Here is a 16,100-nt window from a genome sequence, read left to right on the forward strand (position 1 = left end):
CTACAATAAGATTTCCATCCTTTTCTTTAAGTTTACCTATTTGGCATTTCTTTATGCTTCCTGTTATCTCTTTTACTTTTCTGTGCATAATGAACGCATCGTACTTTTTCTCATAGGTTTCCATTTCTTCATATTGTTCTTTAATCCACTCCTGTTTGGCTTCTTTTATTCTCTTTTTTATGTGTTTATTAATTTCTTTGTATTTGTCTGGGTAATTCTTCATCTTTCTTCTTTGTTCCATAAAGTCTAGTATATCTTGTGTCATCCACCCCTTATTCTTTGTTGTTGTTTTTGTAAGATGTTTCTTTCCTGCTGTTTGTATAGTTGTATTTATGTACTTTAATTTTTGGTTAACGTTGTTTGTATCGTTAATTTGTTGCTGCGCTGAACGGAGGTTTTCATTTATTTCTTCTCCTGTTTCTTGTCGTATATTTTTGTTTCTAAGTTTATTTAAATCTAGTCCTTTCTGTGTGGTCTTCTAATCTTTTTTGGTCTCGCCTCTATCACAGTAACTACCGGGTTATGATCTGAGGCTATATCAGCTCCTGGGTACGTCTTAGTACATTTTACAGCATTATGATACCTCCTTGCTATCATAATCTAGTCTATTTGATTTCTCACTATTTTTTCTTTCGTATATTGTGGAGATGTCAATGTATATAACCGTCGAGGAGGTAATTTGAAAAAGGTATTTGTTATTACGAAGTCTTCCCTTTGCCAAAATTGAATCAATCGATCTCCTCTGTCATTTCTGTTTCCAAGCCCATATTTTCCTACTTGTTCTCCTACCTTACCTTAAAAAGGTTCAGACCTGACAGTGAAGTCGAATAAATGAACCAAATTTTAACTTTTAAACCAATGTATGTAAAGAAAATAAAAAAAGTAAAGTTCAATAAACATTGCAAAATTTAATAAGGTAAGTGATGAAAAAATCGACTTATTTTATCAAAGCAGTAAGGCAGATTAGGTTAATATTGTATATCATATTTGTAAGAAAAATAGAATAAAAATCAATATTGTTAATTATAAAAATACAAACAATTATAATTAATATAAGGAATATAATAATATAATGTGTAAAAAATTACCTGAAATTTAATTTATAAAATATATAAGTATTATTACATCATTGATATAAAATGAAAAAACATATGTTGATTTTCCGGGATTTTCCAACATTTATGGTGGGTGAAAATTATGTCATCATTATTAATACTGCGACAGACTATTCGAGCAAATTAAAAAAAAGTAAGTATTTAGGGTGAATTTCAAATGGACTCAATTTTTCCGAGTTTTCCCATATTTTCCGGCCAGTGAAAGCTATGTAGTTATTTATATTTCTACGAGCTACCCCAGAATAAAAAAAGAGGCTTGTAGCTGCAAAGGAAGCCAAGATAATGTAAATTTTTCCTACGTGTTGCAATTTGAAGTTACGATGCCGAAAAAAAAACGGAGCTGAAACAGATATCCTCTCGACTTTCCTATGTCGATCTTTCGAAAGTACCGTCGTTTCGAAAAATAAGATAAATTTTATAGCTATAAGTTTCAATATAAAGTTTAGATTTTCATTCAAAATTTGTGCAAATTTTACTTCTTAATGTTTATAAACAATGGAGATATGATTTTTTTAAAAATAGTCACTAACTTCGTTCCTATTGGTCATAGAAGGTTTTTTATTTTTTAATGTGAGCTTTTTTACCAGCTATCCAATGGTTGTACGTACAAGTCTGTAGCTTGAAAAATATAGAAGTTATTACAATTGTTTATAAGTAAAAAACATACCCCTTTTCCAAACGTTTATTTTGTAAATAATTTCGATGAAAACTCAATATGCATTTAACTTCTGAGATAGTCTAAGTCTTAAAGAATCCTATGAAATTTGCTGAATGTGTCTAGCATTATGCATAGGGCAAGCTCAATAGTTTAAATAATTAGCCTCAGGGATAAACAAATTAAATAACTTATAAAATATTTGACTGATCGGAGGGAAATTTCGCACAAATCTAAAAGATGGTAATTCCTTGATGTTTAAATGTATTAATACCATTTTATTTTGTTAATAAAATAATTAATAAAGTTTATAAATTAGTGCAAAAAAACTGCTTTTTTACAAATATCTCTGTAAATTATTTATCAATTTTATTAAAAAAACGGGAAAATAAAGATATTCTTGACATAAAAAAATGACATAAATATTGTTTATTTAAAATATAAGGGAAAAAATTTATAGACAAAAAATCAAATTGTGACCATAAATTATTGCTTAAAAAAAACGCAAGGTAAAACTAGGAGTATCTTTTCATCTATTCATCATCTAGTATCCCCCACCTATGTCTTAAAAGCTTCAGATATCTGCGAAACATTTTTCCACCTTTTTTTTTAACCAGACTGGGCTATATATAGTTTGGTTGTTTTGAGATAATTTAATAAATTATGTTAAATTCGAAGTAAGCATATTTTCTAAATTGTCACTCAGATCAAACGCGATCCTTTCGGTCTTGTATTCTGGATACTCTTCTTCTTCTCATGGCGCCGTCTCCTTTCGAAGGTTGTCGATCCAAATGGCAATTGTAGTTTTGGAAACTGCTGCGCGAAAGATTTCTGCGGATGAGCGGTCGAACCATCTCCTTAGGGCTTTCAGCTTTTAGGTTTTTTAGGTCTTTTTAAGTCTTTCTGTACACTCGATAATTATATATTTCACTGATAATCTGTTGCACTTGGTACACATTGGAGCAGACTCCTTGTTGAAGATATATTTGTGCGTAAGTAGAGTATGTCCTATTCGAAGTCGGTTGATGACGACTTAACCTTTCTATTACTTGGTAAGATGAGTGCAGTGCCTGCGTGACCTAGGCATTCTTTGAGTTTGGTGGCAGTGTGATCCCAAATACGCTCTGTAGATGTGGTCATTGATGTTCAGTCCAAGGTATTTCATTTATGATAGCAATACTTTGGTCTGTTATTGCATTGCTTGCCAAGAAGTCCACTTCCTCGTTGCCACTTATTCCGATATGAAAAGGTACCCAGATGAAGGAAACATCTTTTTGTTGAGCGTGTACATAAGATAATTCTTTTTTGATCTTAAGAAGTATAGCGTGAGTTGTATATAACTGTTTTATTCCAAGTAATACGCTCATTGAATCGGTGATAATAAAAAGTGTGCTTCATGGATAAAGCTACATTTTTCCACGGCCTGGTAAATCGCCGTAAGTTCTTCGGTGTATATACAACACTTTGTCGGAATTCGTACGGTGGACTTGATGTTTTTGCAGATATAAGCTGCAGCGTATCCTTTATCACATTTGAAAGCATCAGTGAATATTTGATGGGTTGTTGGGTATTTGGATATTAGATTTTTAAAAGCTTGCTGAATAAGGAAAGGATGTGTGGAATCTTTGAGGAGTTCTTTCATAGACGTTTTATTTTTGGAGGTTTGATTATCCAGGGAGGGAATTTTACACGCATAGGCATCTCCCATTTTAACTTAACGTTCAAAAGAAAGTCCTAAGAAATTTATTTCTTTTATCTGTTTCAGGATAACTCCGTTTAATATTAATTGAAAATTAAGATAATGTTTTCTTTTGCTAAAAATAAATCACGTCTTTTCTCCAGAAGATATAAAACCCGTGTTTTGAGACCAGCATTCTGTAGTGTTTAAGGCAGTTTATAATATATCTGATTCCAAAGTTACATTGTTTGTTTTTAGAAGAGGAGGGAAGTTATAGTTGTCTCTCTTTAATATGCCCATGCTGTGGACATTGACAATTAAAATCGCCAAGGAGGAAGTTGCTGTTATGGTAGTCAAAATTGTCAAGTTCGGTGAAAATGAAATTTGTCCTAGGGGGCTTGAGTACAGAAGTCACAGGGAAGCTTGATGTGCAGATAATAATAATTTCTATGTTGTTGAGTTCACTAATAGCAGATGATGTTATGGTTAACACATTCACGATCAACCGTCACGTATGTGGGTCTAAATTTGGCCACAGTCTAACTGAACAATCCTTCTTTCTCACACTATGGCTGGGTTGTGATCTCAATGTTTAAAAAAAGAAGAAATAACCTATAAATTCTTCTTCTTCTTCTTCCTTTATTGGGTAATATCCCAGGGGATAATTTGCTCAGCTAAACCTATAAATTTATAGCACGTATCCAAACGTCAAATACGAAAAGTATCGTTATTGTGTATAATTTAGACAGGTAATATAATCTAATAAACGACATCTAAGTACACGAGATCTTCGATTAGAGGCCGAGATGGCTAGTAGGGAAGTTAGTGAGTACAGAGATACCGAATATTCTCCTTCTCATTCTGGAAGAGAGACTGAGGATACTAGCTATGATGGGGTGAGTCGAACAATGATGGCGGTGAGTCGAGTAATGATGAGGGCGAAGCGAACGATGCAAATGAAAATGTCGTACAAGAAAATGATGTGGCGGACTGGTTTGATGTAGAGGAAGATATTGAGATACATAGTAGAAATTCCTGTTGACGCAATACCTATACAATATTTTTCATTATTATTTGATGAAGAGCATTTAATAAAAATCGCAGACTGGACAAACCACTGAGCTACTGCACGTAAAGAAAACCCTAATTTAAAAAATATTCCTCTTTAAGACGCTGGATAGATATTGACGACAAAAAATTTTTTGGGTCTCTGCATATTAATGGGAAACATAAAACTTCCCTCCTTGCATTTATACTGGAGCACAGATTTACTATATCACTTTCCAATATTTGAAATAACTATGCCTAAATCAAAGTTTGAAGCTATTCTTCAAAATATTTGTTTTTACAAGTCGGAAGACGTAGAAGTTCAAGATCGACAAAATGAAAAACTACTATTTAAATGGGAATAAGCCACAATTAAAGGTTAAAGTACGTTTATTGACGTTTCAATTTCAAGTGGAAATTGAAACGTAATCAATAAACGTACTTTAACCTTTAATTGTGTCTTATTCCCATTTAAATAGTAATTCCTTTAAAATGCCACAAGAAAATAGCTTCAGAACAATAAAAATGAAAAACGTTACGAGTCATATTATAAATAATATCTCTTAAGGTTTACTATCCAGGAGAGAACTTAAGCCTTGACGAAGCCCTCTTACTATGGAGAGGGCGGTGAATATTCCGACAGTGTATGCCGAAAAAAACTAGTAAATATGGAATAAAAATTTATAAAATTACTTGCTCTGATGGATTTTTACTAAATTTCCTAATCTACAGCGGCAAGGGGACAGTAGTAAATGAAAATGGGCATGCGTTTGAAGTAGTTAACAGGCTTGTTACTGAGTATTTAGAGAAGGAGCACACTATATACATGGAATTATTATTATAACCGTTAGAGCTTGCAAAGTTTTTACATGAAAAGAAGACCTACGTTTGTGGAACATTAAGAAAAAATAGAAAAAGTAACCCAAAGAGTGTTTTTACAAAAAACTTAAAGGAGAAGTCGTATTGCAAAGAAGAGGTCCAATCAGAGTATTAAAATGGAAAGATAAGAGAAATTGTAATAATGATTTCATCCAAGCATGGTTTCGAAATGGTTGAAGTTGAAAATCGTAGAGGCCAGAAAAAATTGAAGCCAGTAATGATACATGACTACAATTCCTTTATGTCGGGAATTGACCAGATGAGTTCATATTATGGCATACCACGAAGAACTTGAGATACCAACCAACGTTTAAGCAATTCTTGGTCGTTCTGTGTAAGTGACCACGTTTCAGACCCGTATGTTAACACTGGCCTTATTAGTGTTTTATATATGGTAACTTTAATTTTTCTGGGTAGTTTTGGGGTCATATGTTTCCTCAAGCCATAATAGCACTTATTGGCAAGCACTATTCTTCTTTTAATTTCTTCGCTGACATTGTTGTCTTTGGTCAGCAGCGAGCCCAGGTAGACGAAGGTGTCCACACCTTCCAGTTCGAGATCATCAATTAATAGTCTAGGTATCTGGTTGCCTGATCTAGTACTGGTAGTAGTAGTTACTGATATGCCATACAAATATCGTGCTTATGTTCAAGTCTTAAAATTAAGTGAGATAGGGTTTTGAAAATCTTGATAATTGAATATAAATAAACACCAACCTGCCAACAAAGTTCATTGGCCTAATAAAGAAAAAAAAAAGAAATACAAACTTAGATGACTCAAATACCAATAGAATAAAGCAAGCAAAAAATCTTTCAACCCTGTCGAGAAGAAAACCGACGATTTGACTTAGTTTTTAATACTTACTTTGTTTGAAAGACTGGCCTAAACTGATCTCCGCCAGTTGACCGCTTGTACTTGATAGTGTTTTTGTTTAATTATCTACAAAAGAACACCTGTCGACTTGAAAGAAATTGATATGTAGCGAATAGAAACAATAGCGATCGAAAATGGTATAATGAATGGTTTCTTGCAATTTATATGGTTGGTGAGGTTGAGCAGAACTCCGGTAGAATTTGTAATGCGGTTATTATTATTAATATAGTTATTTCGCGTTTGATGGAATTTTAATACAGCTCAATGGTGTAAAATTTCAGTTGAAATTAATAAAAAAATACAAGAGTAAGAAATATATTAGGCAACGCAATGAAGTAGTAAAAAGCATTAAAACCTTCGGGTAGTGGCGCTAAAGTGTCTTTCAAGTTTAGTTGCCTCGATGTCATAGACTAGGGGATATAAAAAATAGAAAAAGAAGATTTTTCTTTTTTATTTTGGAGGAATTTAGAATGTGTAAATATATTTAAATGTTTTAGTCTACTTCTTCTTCCTCCTCTTTATAAGCAATTTTGCTTGTTCATTGGCGGATTAATACCTTCAAGCGTTCTGTGATGTAGCCTGAAAGGATTCTTTTGTAATATTATGCCTATTATAAAGGATTTTTTTAAATAACATTTTTTTGATTCATGGTATACAGCCAACTAGGGGAAATCATTTTACTTGGGGGTTACTTAATTGTTATCTACCTTTTTTAGCTATTTTTCTTCTTCCTCTTTATAAGCAACTCTGCTTGTTCATTGGCGGAGTAATGCCTCTATGGAAGGTTATCACTCCATCTTTTGCGCGGTCGTCCGATACGGGTCTCCTCCATTCTGCTGATGTGGTTATTCCATTCTTTTTTTTCTATTTTGTGTCCATTCATTTATACAATGTACGTTACATTTTCTTCTAATGTCTTCATTTCTCTTTCGATCTCTCAGCGTATTTCCTGTAATTCTTCTTCAGTACTCTCATGTCTGCCGTTTTCAGTAGCCTTTGCGTTGTGGCTGTGTCGGGTCTTGTTTCTGAGGCATATGCTGTATACGATCTTCCACTACGAAAACCCTGTTGTCATCTGCTAAACTTATCCTCTGATTTATTAGCACTTGTAAAATTTTAATTATACGTTTTAGGGCAGTATTTAACAACTTTATTCCTCTGTAGTTTTCTGGCTGTTTTTATCTCATGTTCTCCATTCTTCCGCTATTTTATTGTGTTTTATAATTTTAGTAATTAATGTTATTATTTGACGGAAACCTTAAAAGAGGTTAAAAAACGGAAAAGCCGCAGGGCCTGGAGACATTCCCATAGAGCTGGTTAAATATGGGCCGACTGCACTTTTAGAATTAATAGTAGACCTTTTAAATAAATGTATGTGTGGAGACCAGGAAATTCCTAAAGATTGGAATAAATCTTACATAAGCTCCATATATAAGAGAGGGAATAAAAGAGACTGTTCCAATTATAGAGGTATTAGTGTGACGAGCTTTGTGGGCCGGTTGTACGGCAGAATATTAAAGAAGAGGGTTGAAAGACAGATACAAGATATTGAAGAACAAAGCGGCTTTCGTACCGGGAGATCCTGCCTTGATAATATATTTATCCTACGACAAATAATTGAAAAGCGTGTCGAAAGAAGTAGAGAGACCCATTTGGTATTTATAGACCTTGAGAAAGCATATGATAGTGTCCCGTTAAAGAAAATGTTTGAGGTCCTCGAAAGGTCCGGATTGGATTCGACGTATATCCGAGCGATATATAAATTGTACGAAAATGCAGTTAGTTGTGTAAAAATTGGAACCAGAACCTCAAATGAATTTAAAGTCACTAAAGGCCTAAAGCAAGGATGCTGTTTGTCACCGACACTCTTTAAAATATACGTCCAAGAAGCATTGAGGAATTGGAGAAATAAATGTAGATTTATGGGCATCGAAGTGGGACAAGAAACTCTGTATACATTGCTATTTGCAGATGATCAGGTGGTGGTTGCAACCGATGAGGAAGATATAAATTATATGAATCGAAAATTATTTGAGGAATATGCCAAATGGGGGATTACTGTAAACATAAGCAAAACAGAATATTTAAAAATTGGAGGAAATACCACAGATCTGAGGCTTGAAAATGCAGTTATAAAAGGCTGCAACCAGTATAAATATCTAGGAAGCGTCATATCAGCAGATGGCAGAGTTAAGATAGATGTACAAAACCGAATAACCCAAGGGAAAAAATGGATCCGAATACTGAATTCATTACTGGGGTCTAATAAAATAAAGATGCATACCAAACTTCGCGTATACAGAGCAATTGTAGAACCAATTACCACATATGGTGCTGAATGTTGGACGATGACAAAGAATGAACGAGATAAAATAGACGTTGTGGAAATGGATTATCTTAGAAGGTCATGTCGAGTATCGAGAATGGAAAGAATCAGGAATGAGGAAATACGAAACCGTACAGGAATTAGAGATACTCTTTCAGATAGAATACAAGGAAGGCAATTACAATGGTATGGTCACGTGATGAGAATGGAGGAGGAGCTGTGGCCAAAGAATGCCTTAATGTATGTTCCGCCAAAAAGAAGGAAAAGGGGAAGACCACCAAATTCCTGGAGAAGAGAAATTACAAAAACAATGCAATCTAGAGGCTTAGAAGAGGGAGATTGGAGAGATAGGAAAAGATGGAGGCTGAAATGCGGGAAGCGGCAATCGCCGTAGGACCTTTGTTATATGATGATGATGAATTAATGTTATTAATTTTTCTGTCATTTCTGCCACACAATATTTCAGTAACTCGTTTGGTATCCCGTCTTTACCTACTGCTTTTCCGTTCTTCAGGTTTTCAAGTATTTTCCGAACTTCCTGTACATTTATATTAAGTTCTTCATTTGTGGTAACTGGTGAAACACCACACGAATGGGAGCTAGCTTGTCAATTTTTGATCGCTCTGCATGTGTTTCCCTATCATCAAACATAACCTAATGCAACGAAGAAGAAATCGGAACCTTTGTAGAGTCATCGTAAGATAAAAATTTTTTATACCATAACCGTCTCTTTTCCAAAGATCTGCGCTGGCACGATTACAGTGACCTAGCTCAGATAAATACAAGAGTCCTACAAAAGCACGAATTTCCGTTTCATCAGTGAGATTAGCATTTCGCTCTCGCGAATAGTTTTCTTGGATGGAGGCTATGTGTTTATTTGTATTTTCCACAATGATACCAATTATCGTGCCATCCAAGAAATAATTCTAAATCTCGACAGCGTCCTCTAAATTTTTAATAATTATTGTAGGCCATTGTAAGTGAATTATTATGTTATCCTGTCTTGTTCTAGTGATTCTTGGCTTTGGAGGATGCTTCTTCCAGTGAGTTGTACGGTTCTTGCCTACAACAATAAAAATTTAGCATGATTGCCAAAACATATTCTACTTTTTTTTTGTTTATATACTTTTAACGTTGTCTCAAATCTTCCCATTTTTTTTTGTTCAGAGACAAATTTTCGGCGGGTTGAATAATAGGACAGAAACCTCCGAAGTGAATGCGGATGTGCACCCATATATCTTTAGATTCTATTTTAAACTTGTTCGAATCTATCTTTAGATCGTTTCCTCACTTAAATCTACTTAAGGACGCGATAAATTAATAATAAAAATAGTTTATAGGATATGTGGTATTTTTAAAGACAAGGGTTATCAACAATATACATTTTTTTGACGGAGAAATAAATAACTGCTTAAAAATTATATCTAGTCGTAGAAAAAATATATATCTAACAATAAAACACTGAAAACTTTTGTTTTCAACACTTCCACAAAATTTATTATAATTTTTTATCACTACAGCTGTTTCGGTAGAGTGCCTTTCTTAAGTGAGCTATTTTTATTATTCGTCTATCCTTTATAGTAGATCTAGTAAAGATCGTTTAAGACCTTTATATTGACTGTGGAGAATTTGAAATTGGCCATCAAAAGAATAATTATGTTCTAAAAGATGAGGTGCGTACGTAAAATCGGTTTTTTTATTATTGAAAGTCATTTTGTGTTCTGCTACACGTTTCTTAACAGTTCTACTAGATTGACCGATGTAAGTTTTTGGGTAGTCACTACATGTAAATTTGTGTCACACATACTATGTGTGATTATATTCCTTCTTTGGATGGTGGGGGGATTTTTCTTCTATACTTTCTCTCTGAAATTTCTGAAACCATTCTTTTGGTTCTAGGCAGTTTAATAATTGTTCACAATATGTGGCTAGTTCGTTACAATTTTGTTTGTTCGTTAAGACCAATTTTTCGTCCTATTTCCAAACCATAGGTTTTGTGGTGTATATCCCTATTGGCGAAGATTTTGTAGAAACCTTGCGTATATTTATTATTTATATTCCTAAAGGTCTTTCCTAATCTTAGGGCATCCAATGTTGTTGGGACACCCTGTACTATCATATCTTTTAACAAGTCTGTGTGCGTTTCAACAATAATTCAATAATAATTTTCTCTCGTACACCATAGCACAGTCGTGACACGGTGTTAAACAAATTCAGCCCAGAGGCTGCATCTCGACGTTTTTTCTCTGATTCAGTAAACGATCGGCCGATAAAACAGGTTTCGACGAGAAAGTTTCAGTCGGCGATCGCGTACGAAATGCCCCCGGGGACCAGTGGAAATTTTAAAACATCAACTTCGGAGTCCTTGACCTTCACGAGACCAAAGAGTAAACGGCGTAAGCCATCGACTTGGTGAAGTGTTTCTTGATGGAGGAAACTCGTTTTGAATTTCAAATATATTCCTACTTCCATAAAAAGAACCGTTTAAGTATATTTTATTATACCATTAATTTGTTTTGTTTTGCTGTAATACCTTTTATTAGTAAATGTTTTTTTTTATAAATAATTCATTTAAATCGATTCATTTCTCCACATTTTATGTTATTTTTGTTTCCGCATCGTTTTTATAATTTCTGATTCAGTCGGGAGATATAATGTTGGATTTAGATTATATCTGCGTAATAAAATTTGACCATATACGCAAAACTACTACCATATTATCTCGACCTTTTTGCACCCGGTTGTAACCCAGGCAACGTCTGCATAATACGGATAATAAAGAGATCTTCACATTTGGAGTTTTTATCATCATCCATATTTGGTAATAATATTAACAATATTAACTTTCAAATAGCTCAAAGCTTCACAATACGTAAAGAAAACAAACTGTAACTCATTTCCACTGCCAAAAACCAAACCTAACAACACCCAAGAGAGATCAAAGAACTGCATCTATAAAATACCATGTGAATGCAACAAATTCTATGTGGGACAAACCGTACTACCACTAAGTGTCAGGATAAACGAACATGAAACGTACATCAAGAATAGAGACTTCGACAAATCATAGATCTGTTAACACGCCTGGGACAATGAGCATAGAGTACTATGTAAAGATGCATCAATAATCATGAAAGAAATAGACATCAAAAACAACAATAAAACAAAGAAGAAGCAACCCTCATCCTACTCAATATAGAAATATGTGTAGCAATCCCATCAGCAGAATGTAGCAGACTCTGATTGTCAATACCAAAAGAAGGAGTCAGCAACAAGAACATACCAACATTAGCGGATTAATAGAAAGTCAGAGACACATTATCTACAATTATCCATAATAAGTACATAAGATGAATTCCAAAGAAAATATCCACTTTTTTGATGCTGAAAAAAATTGATTTTGAAATTTGAGAGCACACTCTTGGAACCAATTTTTTTTTATTCTTTAGTACCCAAAACTGAAGGAACGAAGGTGATACTTTTTGCACTTTTGCACAGGTACCTTTTTTGCGAGATTTTAAAAATTGAATGAGTTAAATAATAGTAATGTTGGAGCGTAAAAATGTTTTGACTGTAGAATCTGTTCAAAAGCACTTACAAATCTTTTGAAAGAACAAAAATGAAGGTCTTTTCTTATACTTTTAAAATAATGCTTTTGTTGTTTTTTTCATTCTCAATCTACAGCGTGAGCTCTAAGTATAGAACGCCTTCATTATATCGGAAACATCTTGCATGTTTTTTATAGATTTTGGTGCGTAAGGGCCTTGTGACATGTCATTATTATGGTGATATTTACATTGTTGTCAGATCTTCAGTTTTTCTGGAAATCTAATGAACTTTCTTATTTCAATAGGATCATCCTGCATATTTTTTGTCTTTTGAAGTCCTTAAAAAATACTGATTATTTTTCATGTCAAGTAATATATTATAATTTCGGAGTTATTTTTATATTTACATTATCTTGAAACGTGTAATATCCTTAATAATTTATATCTTAACCGAAATCCCATAACAATATCTATTGTCATTAAATTACTAAAAAGTTTAACACATTCAATTCTGCAACTCTTTAGTGACAAAGTCCAGATGACCGCATGTTTTTTTTTTTAAATAGTATTGTAATGTTTATTTTAGCTGGTTTGTACTAGACTAAGTTCAAATTTTGGTATATTTTCCGAAAAACACAAGACCGCCTTAGGGGCGGTGAAGACACAGGACAAGCTAATTGCTAATTGAGTGCCGGGGACCCCCCGTGCGGTGTTCAGTCAAAAATATACGTTTTTTATCTAAAAATTCAAATAAATAATATAAGCAAAAATTATTTTATTAGAGCACTCAGAATTTCCAGTAAAACCTAAAAAGAACATTAAGTTAAAACACAAACAAAAAAATTAAATCTTAAAATAAATTCACGAAAGAAACTAAAATTAAAGAAAAGTAACCAAAACTATATTTTAGAATGGAATTCACGAAAGCATGAAGATAAACACAGTCCAGGTTTATTAGGACGTAATGAACAGTAATAAATTAAGTCAACTCTTTTTTTTCTTGCCAGCAAACCGGTCACTCTCTCCTTTTAACTCTTTTATTTTCTTCTTCACTTTTGGGACAAGGTTCAAGAAGATGTGTTATCTTAATTTTTCGTAATGGTTCTGGTTCTGGTGGTGTAAGTAAAATTATCTTCTGAATAATACATAATCGGTAATCATAAAATGTCATTTTATTGTCAGAATTCCCTTTCTTGTAGAGATAATGTGATGTGATCTTCATTATTTGAAATATATGGACAACTAGCTTTTTATACCAAATGAGCATCTTGTGCTCACAGCAATAATATGACATTATCTGGTCGCAATTGTCAACTCCTGCCATAAACTCATTATATTTATCTATCAATACAGGCTTTTCTTTTTCTTTACCACGCCGATTCAACACGGTTTTCATACGTTCATTAAATTCACTCGAAATAGCCATTATTTCACGACGATCTCTCCATTTAATTATGCAAATTCCTTGTGAATTGTATTGCACCACCAATTTACCTTTTTTTAGTTTTGTCTTTAGACTGTTTCGGGATTTAATGCAACGGAATCGGGAACGTAAGGTTCCTGTCACATAAGTTTTTCTCAGTAACAACTCCTCAGCAAGCTTTAGACTATTGTAAAAATTATCCAAAAAGAGAGATCTGCCAAAAGATTTTAAACGACTTTTTCTGTATGTTTTCGCCGGATAATAGAGGATCTACTGAGCCAGCATAAACCATTATTTCGAGGGCGGTTCCACTCGCTTCATGTAACATATAAAGTTTAATGCCGAATTTGTGCCTCTTTCCTTTAATATATTGCCGAAATTTTAAACGGCCTCTCCACAAAACCATCGATTATTCGATACAGAGTTCCCTGTTTGGATAATATATTTGTATAATTCTATTATTATAATAATTTATTAAGGGTATAATTTTTCCTAATTGAGTTGGTGGCTCTAGTGTTTTGTCCTCAAACTGCAAGCTTCTCAAAATCAATAAAGGACGAAAAACACTGTAGGTTGAACAGATAATTTTTTTCCAATAGTCGTTCATTCGGTTTAATTTGATAACCCTCGTATGAAAAAGCATACCTAGAAATCTTTTCATTTCCGTTACATTGACATCATACCATGACGTTATTCTTGGTTTACTTCCTAAGCTTTGGGCAATTAAAGCGATGGCATGTTTGTTAGCTTTCTCACACAACATGTTAAAAAAATCATGTCACTAGAAGTTGGAAGTAATCAAAAAGGTTTGTGGAATTTACGTCAACCAAAAATCTGCTGTCTTAGTAAACGGCAAACTTTGATTTGGAATTTCAGTAAAACTCCAATCATTTTGTGCAATATTCTCCATGTCTGAGGAAACTGTAGGGGTAGATGAACAACCAGGAATGTGTGAAGGTTGTAAAATTAAGTCTTCTCCGGACTCATTATCGCTTTCGCTCAAATAATCTGGATCATCACTACTATTTTCGAAGGGGTTTATCTCGTTGTCCGATTCTTCCAAAGCAGCTAAAAATCAAATCAATCAAATAATTAATTAATAAATAATCATAAATACACCCAGAGTTACCAATCGAACAAAAAGCAGTTTCAATAAGTACTGTAAACTGTTTTGTTATAAAAACCAAACCCAACACGTGGCAGACGGACTACTATCAAATATGTCCTCCTCAAATCACTAACCCATCCAAACTAGCCGCACAAATTATTAGAACTAGTAGACGATTATATTAGGTGCATATGTTACGAGCAATGTCCGAAATTGGACAATCCTAACATTGTACGGAAAATCTTGTCCACTTGTACCCTTTTAATGTACAATCTCCGAAATAGACATAATCGTCGGACTTGGTATATGACAGATATCGATTCCTATCGATTTTGACAATTATTCCCCATTTGTTATTAAAGACAAACAAACATCAAAAGGGTTATAAATCCATAATTAATTAAGACTTCGAACTTCTGCATTGTAGGATTAAATTATTTTAAATTATCATCCACATCTCTTGAAATGTGAAAATCTGAAATGTTTCACAAACATTTTCTCTGTTTTATAGTGATGTATCTATCTATTGAAGATGTTTCACTAACATTATCACTATATTGTAAAACAATTGCTTCTATTATTAATGTTTTAGTTTGACACAGCGTTTTATTACATTGTCGATTCGACAAAGAACAACTCTATAATATATAAATAGAAAATATAAAAGATCAAATAATTTTAACAAGAAATGTTCGATTTTTGATTTAGTGCGTCGCTTGTCAATAATAATCGATACGAATCGATGAGCGTTTCGATAATAATTTTTAATTTTGGACATTGTACAATTTAAAAGTAGAATGCTAGAAGTAGACAATAATTTCTGTACAATGCTAGGATTGTCCAATTTCGGGCTTTGCTCGTAACACATAACACAAACGTCTCTCGGGCGGTCGCGGCGTTTTTGCGGAAGTCGGGTGAACGCCAGAGAGGCGGTGGCGGTATTGAATGTGTTAACGAAACTGGTTCACTAAAATATTTATCGAAATCAGGTCACAGAAAAACTGCATCAACTGAAAACAAATCTTTAGATATTTGCGTCCTGTTAGAAGGCGATTCTTCTATTTTCAAATTTTACGTGAAAATAAATTCCATCCATACATAATAAGATTAAATCAAAAGTTGGAGAAGGGAAGTATTTTCGAAGTGTGTAAAAGATTTTAATTCCTGTGTGTAAAAGAGCGCTTACAAAGCCATCTTCGGAGTTATGGTCAAGTATAAAATATCCTATAGGAGGAGAGATCATCATCAAGCAGAAAATTGCTGGTTCTTCTTTTCTTTTTTAAACAACGAACACAACACACAAAGGACTTTACACTGGACTCCACAAAAACACGTTAAAAAATTTGGGTTACGTACCATAACCTGACTGCTGCAATACAGTGGCGTTTTCCCAGTACGACAGAGAAAACTGACGCAAAGCAGTCCCTGCCACTCTTTCTAATGGGCCA

General features: G+C 33.6%; 1 protein-coding gene across 1 annotated transcript in view; it reads left to right on the forward strand.

The window, feature by feature from the left end:
- The window catches only part of LOC140440346 (uncharacterized), a 176,143-nt gene that overhangs the window by 24,620 nt on the left and 135,423 nt on the right, over positions 1–16,100 (forward strand). The gene's annotated exons all lie outside the window — the stretch shown is intronic.

The sequence above is a fragment of the Diabrotica undecimpunctata genome, chromosome 4 (genome assembly GCF_040954645.1).
Source record: "Diabrotica undecimpunctata isolate CICGRU chromosome 4, icDiaUnde3, whole genome shotgun sequence".
Taxonomy (NCBI): Eukaryota; Metazoa; Arthropoda; class Insecta; order Coleoptera; family Chrysomelidae; genus Diabrotica; species Diabrotica undecimpunctata.